Source organism: Electrona antarctica (assembly GCF_951216825.1).
Source record: "Electrona antarctica genome assembly, chromosome: 11".
Classification (NCBI taxonomy): Eukaryota; Metazoa; Chordata; class Actinopteri; order Myctophiformes; family Myctophidae; genus Electrona; species Electrona antarctica.
Window position 1 is genome coordinate 38,708,066 of NC_136792.1, and position 8,455 is coordinate 38,716,520.

Genomic DNA, 8,455 nt, shown 5'->3' on the forward strand with positions numbered 1-8,455 from the left:
TTATGTAGATGGCAGTTGGTCCTAATATGTTAAAAACCTCAAAGTTTAGTTGTCTTACAACTAAAGTACAATCAGCCTTGGGTGTAGCCAGCCAGCTTATATATAGCAGCATCACTGTTGGTGATAAGGACTGTTATCATTTACAGGCCCCCAGTCATCTCCTGTCCTCTCTTGTTCTCTCTCAAAATAATGTATTTGATGTTATACAAAATAGTGGATCCTGCAACTGAACTAAAACTTTTGAAATGTGGACATGTAATCCATGTCTGACAATACAGAGCAATAGCAAAACACTATGGCCAGAATTCACAAATCACGCAAATACAAGCTTTAAAAGTATCATAAATTATGTGTGCAAAGCCAAGTCAGCAGTGGAGGAAAATAGCTAAGTACATAATACTCAAGTGCTGTACTTAAATAAAATGTTGAGGTACTTATAGCCTGGGGGTCCTGACCCACAAGTTGAGAACCACAGTGATGTACACAGTACACACTTTGCTCTTGCAGACAGTTCGTGGACCCCAGGAAGAGTAGCTTTAATTAGTTAATCTCAGGAACTACCAGCTACCAGCTCATTTTCATTAATTTCTTAGTGGATATTCTGGATAAGTGCACTGCACTCAAGGAGACATGCAATCTGCCTTTGCAACAAGAGAATCTGGGCTTCATGAAATAAATCAAGTATAAAATAACAAAGCACTTTTTAAGCTTGGATCAGACATATTTTTGGTGCCTGATAGACAGCATGGGTTCAAGTCTAGTAACCATTTAAAATGACCGTCCTTTTGAGGCTCATAAGGTAACACAGAGGGAGAAATATGTCCCTCCCCCTTCTCTGTTTCATCTCCCCTCTCCTCATAACGCCTGCCCCCCTCCCGTCTTCCCTCCCCTCCCCCAGCTCTCTCTTTCACAACATACAGCCAAAATGACAGAATGATCATGAATGGAGATTGCTTTCTCTCAAACACAGCAACACAAAATATGAATAACATAGAAAATAAATCTGAGGCTAAAAATTGTACATCAAGAGTATTAACTGCCGATGTTTGTATATGGAGTATTGTCATATTTAATGAAATTTAAGTTTCAATTAGTAAAAAACAGGAGCCCAGTTTATGGGATTAATGCATTTTTTAATTTATGGGATTGTGCTCCTTTTCTGTCTCTCTCTTTTCTTGTCAGACTACCTTCCTGGCTTCCTCCCTACATCTCCTCATGGTAACCGGAAGGCTAGCCCCACGCACGCACGCACGCACGCACGCACGCACGCACGCACGCACGCACAAACACACACAAACACACACACATTTCTTGTACTTGTTTGAGGATAAGGTTAAAAATGCATTTAGGTTTGGGAATAAGGTTAGGTTTAGGCATGTTTACTGAGGTTACATTAGGAATACCAGGTGGCGACCGTTCCCTGCTTGCCAGATTTGGTATTCCTCATCTCTGTATTTCTTACAGACATAACACACACCCACTCTTCCCTGACTCTGTCAGTTTCTATATGTCTTTCTCTGCTTCTTCCTCAGAGACAAAAGTTCAAACAGCAAAAACAACATTGTAGTTGTACTGGATGAATGTCAGTAAGTCCTGGAAGACAGAACAGAAGGGCAGTCATGCGGGTATTTAGCCATGCTCCCTGGGGGTAGTCACAACATTACAATGGATCTCCAGTGATGAAACTAATCGAGGCAGAGTAACTGAACCTGCAGTCTGCAGAACATAGAGAGAATAGCCTACTGAATCCATCAAAGCAAAAACAATATTCTGATCATCCCTGAAAAGAGTGAAAAGAGCATTGAAGTACAGAGTCCAGTCTAACTAAACCTTCATTTGCTGAGCAAATTCAACAGTCAACTGAATACTGTTGGTATATGGTATAATGAAGAAAACAATCTACGCAGTGACACAGATCACCTTATAACTTGTGCAATAATAACAGAGAATATAGAGCGTCACTCACATGATTGGATTGGTTGAATGTGCATAATAAGGAAGTTGTAGGAGCCATAGTGTGGCTTGTATGCCTTTAGTCTCATGCGCTAGTATAATTGACGTAAGGTATGTCACTTTAATGGCACTGCTATAGGTGGTGGGTGTGTTCACTGGGTCTGGGGCACTGCCACACTGATATCATGGCGTTTACCTGTCACTAGAGGAATGGAAGTTGGACAGAGAGAGGGGGTGAGCGTGGGAGAAGACAATTTCTGTTGACCGTATTCAAACGCACTTTATCACCTTAACATCCACGTTTAGATATAGCTAAAGGCCTGGGAACAGCTGTATCTTACGTGTGGTGACTGAATAAATGGTCAAATGTACAGCTGGAGTGGTCCTGATTCATTGCGTGCGCGTCATACAAGCGTCTCTTTACCCTCATGTTTAGCTCCTCGCGGCGGCCCTTTAAACCGCCGCAACAGAAGTCATAGAAATAAATGTATAGAAGCAACACAGGAGGGGATTCTAATTTCTGATACTGTCCCAGTATGAAAGACTGCGTTTAATTTTGTATTGGTTCTGCTGTTGGTTTTAGCCCACTCATTGAATTTAGATCAGTAGGTTGATTTGATCGCCGGGCTACGTGAGACTACTTATGACATACTTTTATATATGAAGGAAACACACTACAGAACTAGAAAAAGTGCCCATTGGTCTCCCACAGGTCTCCCCAATGGGCACTCCTCAGAGCCAATGGGGATGGAATATCGGGAAGCGGACAGGTCCGTGTTGATCACATGACTATAGAGATGGTATACCAATTTGGGTGATGTATGGATATGTGTACGAGTAATATAAAGAAATGTTTTGCAAATATCTGCCTCATGGTGGTGCTATAACAGGCTGTTGTGGAAAGATTGGGGCAGAGGTTCGTCGTTGGCATCCAGGGAGTGTGTGTGCACAGTATGACATCGACCGGGGCAACGGTGCCGGAGATTAGCTGTACACGGACTGACGGATGGACATACACACGGACAGAGTGCAAAACATACTCTCCCCATGCCTTCAGCCTAGTGGAGACAAATATACAGTATATATTTGTTATATGCTTTAAACACAGCCTTCAGCCAAAGTGCTATATGTAAGCCTGCTGTTGGTACAAAAGAAAAAGGCTAAGCATGCGTTAAACTTCCTGATGTTCACCTCATGCATGAAAATGCTTCACTGGTATTTCCCTTCCATGCGTGAAATCAGTAGCTGATTGCACAAAAACCTGCTGTAGACTTTCATAAATGCACAAGCTGGTATGAAGTGTTTCATAAGGGCTCGTGCAGAGTGAAACTAGCTTGAACGTAGGTTTATATTAGCCACTTAAAGTCTTAAACCCTTTCCCAGGTCTCTGTACTGTACTAGTGGAGCCTGCGGCACCTCTGTCGCCTTGCCGGTGCAGCCTGCAGAATCCACCACTCCCGAATGAAGTGTCTGGTGCTGGAATCTGGTGCAACGCACAGGTCCTGTTCATACTCCTGGTGAGAGCAAGTGCCCGGCCAGGAGTCAACCCACAGTGCCTAGTCCCTCCACGTGCCGGATGGCACGCCCAGTACCGGCAGAGTAGTTCTGGAGCAGCGGATTGTGTGTCCCTGGTTTTTCCCTAAGGGACTGATCGAGGGCAGCTACTGGGACGTAAGTCGGGACTTGATCACCCCGGCTGGGTCACCCGAGTGAGGGGTATGATGTTGGAAGACCCGAAACCCCGATGACCTTGGGATACATCACTGAGGATACGTCCCAGTTGCATCCTAGCGATGTTTTTTAGTTACTAGGTCCCCTCCTGTTCTCGCTCTACACTAGCATCTTAGGCCTCACTCACACCTTTCGATCTAGCATACAACATTGATGCATGCTAGATGTAAAGAAAGGGTTTGTTTACATCTTGCCCCAATGCATTTCCAATGGAAGTCACATGGTTTGACACAACATTTGTGTTGTACGGCTTTCGGCTGTGTTTCGACTGCCCCCACCCCCTCATACAACACAAATGTTGTGTCAAACCATGTGACTCCCATTGGAAATGCATTGTGAGCTTGCATCAGTCAATAAGTCTCATGCATCAGCTATACATCAATCTGTTGTGCACGTGTGAGTCAGGCCTTAGACTTCACTGAAAATGCAAAATAGTAAGAACTGGAAAAACTCCTACAAAATGTGTAGGAGTAATATAAACATGTGTTTTTGTGCAAAAATGTGCCTCATGGTGGCGCTATAATAGGGCAATATTAAAAGAGGGGCATTAATTGTTCCTCAGTGTAGTGGAAATATGCGTGGAATGTTTCATAGGAATTGGACACTGTGTTCATGATTTGCAGGATTTTGTTCTAAACGGGCCAGTCGTGTAAACTTTAGATGTCAATCGTAGCCAATCAGGATGGAATATGAAAAATGTAAGGGATACCATGTTGATCACATGACAATAGAGATCAGGTGTACCAATTTGTGTGACATTTGGATAAAATCTGAAAAATTGATATAAAAAATCAATCAGCCTCCTGATGGTGCTATATAAGGCAGATGTAAAAAAATCCAGGGCTTTCCAGGTTTTTCCTTGGCCCCAAGGAGTGCGCATATTTGCGGTTCCAAACTATCATTTAGCTGGGGACCCCCTGGAACTCCTTCAAGGATCCCTTTGGGAACCACTGCATTAGGATACACTGCTGAGCTGAGAGTTAAAACCTGCATCTGCCATAATTATCAGCATGAACAACAACTACCTGCAGTGGGTTTCCCAGCACATCACTTTAGGTTTCTACTAGTGAGCTGTGGATTTCATCAACCATCCACACACGCACGCACGCACGCACGCACGCACGCACGCACGCACACACACACACACACACACACACACACACACACACACACACACACACACACACACACACACACACACACACACACACACACACACACACACACACACACACACACACACACACACACACACTCTCTCTCTCTCTAAATCAAGCATAGTAAACTTAGGTCTGTCTACATAAGAAATCAGTTCAAGAAAGTACTGATAATTTGAGAGAGAAGTCTGCAATATGGCAGAATCTGCATATGTCTTATATTTGTTTATACTTTTAGTGGCTTCAGTCATCTGTCTCGTCTTGACTCACAAGCCAACTAAACATGCGGTTTATAAGACAATCTTCTAAAAAGAGATGTACTTTGTCCCAGCTTGCCATGTTTGTTTTGCCCTGGGGCAGTGTGTGTGTGTGTGTGTGTGTGTGTGTGTGTGTGTGTGTGTGTGTGTGTGTGTGTGTGTGTGTGTGTGTGTGTGTGTGTGTGTGTGTGTGTGCGCGCGTGTTACCTCCTGATTCTGGAGGTGGGCTATGTTTTACATTATTTTGTACATGGATCAGGCATTTCAAAATAAACATTGTAACTAAGTAAACCGTTACTTCATAACAAACTTTGGTTGCAGAATGCAGATGTAGATTCACCATACTCATATTTGAAAGCATGGGCCATGTACATGAACTGACCACGAGGCCTAATAATCGCTGGCATGGCAAAGAGCAAGGCCAAACGTGTGTGTGTGTGTGTGTGTGTGTGTGTGTGTGTGTGTGTGTGTGTGTGTGTGTGTGTGTGTGTGTGTGTGTGTGCGTGTGCGTGTGCGTGTGTGTGTTTGTGTGTGTGCGTACATGCGTGCGTACGTGCCATTATTCTTACTCCTCTAAACCACTCAGCATGGGTCGCCATGGGTTACCACTACAAATCACCATTACGCTGAAGGTGTAAAGGAGGCTCCACCTCCTTCCTTCATTGCTCACTCATTCATGGTCATCATAGAAACAAACCGGAAGTCATAAAACCCTAGCGCAATTAAAATAACACAAGGATTCTCTCATTACTCCTTGCACCCTTCTATTGATGCAACCCTTCTGGGGCAATTATTTTGTAATAGTATTTTTGATTAATTCAAATAACCGATAAGCACATCTGTTTAAAATATTCTTTAAAAAGTATATATCGATGCATCGATTAACAACTTTTGCATTCTTTTATACTTAATCGCACAACGTGTGCTGCACAAATGGTGAAAATAGGCGCGTTGCATCACATTGTGATGATTCTTTTATATTTCTTTTTACATTTTTTGAAACAGGATTTACATTTGTAGGGTTAGATTACCGGTATTAACCCATTTAGATCTGACATCGAAATGAAAAAAATGTCTTCTGAAAGAATATATTTTCACGATTTTTCAAAAATAGCAGACCTACAAGCTTGTAGATCTGCTATTTTTCAATAGCTAAAGTATAACATAATGCTTAGTTAAAACACCAAAAGGGGTTCCCGCCCAGAATGGATTAATCAATGATTTTATTAAGTTATCCATTATTGATTAGGTTTTATTTTATAATCAATTAAATCGATTAGTTTGATAAACTGTAGCTCCACTACTGCCCTCCTCCACACATCTGTTTATGTCTCTTTTTTATTTCTTCAATCTGAGCACAAAGACATCACAAACATATATCATCTGTCCATAGGAGGACCCTATAGGCAGGAGGCAAATCATAGTCCTAGAGACCTCTCAGTGCCTGCAATACCCCAAGAACACACAAGGCAGGGAGAGCCTCCTGTTGGCTCTGGCATAAGATAAAGGACAATGGGTGGGTCCCTGGGCGCGACGGTTGCTGAGGTGTGGTCGGCGCTGGTTGGCTGCATCTGGCCGGCAGGACACTGCCTTCCCTGTTGGCCAGGTGTGGCTGATCGGTGCTGGTTGCGCCTCGGTGATGGCTGCGCCCGGGTGCCAGTCCGTGGATTTGTCTATAGCTGGAAGCCTGGATGAGAGGGGCAGTGATTTGGCCAATCACTGCTCGACCCGCCAACTGGAGAGTGTAGTGGTTCTGTGGTTGAGGGTTGAATTTAACACTCTAAGAAGGTTGGATCCACCTGATGACCTCTCTTCAAGGCATTATCCATTAGAAATACTGAACAAAAACAATAACCAACCACAGGTAAAGCAGACGGCCAAAGTAAGTGACTAGCGGAAGTGACTAAATTCTAGAGTGGATACGGAAACAGCTTCCATGTTTGCATATGTGTGGAAATTACTGGATACTGATCTCTCATATTAGCAGGCAACAGTGCAGCACTATCTCTCTCTCTCCGCTTCTGGCACAACAGCGCCCCTACTGGTACTCATAGTCACACATGACTGAGTCACACAAACATAGGTTAACACGGACATTGCTGTTCCTTGGAGTGGTTGCACCACTCAAAAACAGGCTTTCCAATGTTAGTGGTAACAGCTTTAAACTGCAGGTGATCCTTTTGCCATAAGAAAAGGGTATGAAGGCACAATGAACTTGAAGCTTTTCCTACAGTCAGACACATTGTGGGGAATTTAGCCTGGGGGGGAAACAATTAGCCTGGGAAAACATGGGGGGGAATGTGAAAACGAAATGCCTTCACTGGAAAAATCTCACTGCTGCCTTCAGCTGAACAGGTCATTTATCATTGCAGCTGAAAAGGCCTGAGATAACACAAATAAACCAAAACTACCATGATTTGTGTAGTGAGTGTTTTTTAACATTCAAATTCAAGGACCCAAAAAAACAAAACAAAAATGCCATAGGACCTTAAAACCGTTTGACCGCCAGGATTAATTCATCTATTTATCGCGCATTGGCAAGGTTTTTCCCCATTCAACTCTTATGTTGAAGAGCCAAATATCCGTAATCGGATGTTATGATGACGTAATGCTGTGTGTGGTGTCTTGACCGGTTGTTCTCTCGCTCGGTGCAGAAAAAACCCGACGGCGAGTATCACAGCGCCTGCTGTCGGCTGTTGAAAAACCTTGTTTTCACCAGAAACGACATTCATTGTGCCGATTTGGAGATACAGGCCACAACAATACACAGCTACAATACAAAATACACATGCACACAATGACATCTAAAATATTGAACTTAGACAAAATGTCTCTATCAATTCAACTCTGCGATCAAAAAGACACTCATGCCACGATTAACATCAACGTGAGTGTTCCAAGAATAGCATATAGATCACTGACTGACAAGGAGATAATGGGCTTCTGTCTCTCTTCTGGTAGAGACGGACAGACAGACAGACAGACAGACAGAAAAAGATTGAAAATATGAGATGAATAACTAGAAAACGTGCCCCTCGGGGCACAGGTCTCCACCAGGCCAGGTCAGGTTGTGGCCTCCTGGTGGTGCTATAATAGGTGTGTTTTGCAAAAATCCACCTGTTGGTGGCGCTATAACAGGCCAATGTGAAAAGGTTGGGATATATTCCTCAGTCTAGTAGGAAAGTGCGTGAAAGATTTCACGTAAATTGCACGCTGCGTTCATGATTTGAGGCTTTTTGTTCAAAACGGGCCAACCCTGCAAACTTTGAAAGCCAATGTTAGCCAATTAGGATGGAATATGAAATATCGGACAGATCGGTCTTGAGCACATGACTATAGAGATACTGTGTAACGATT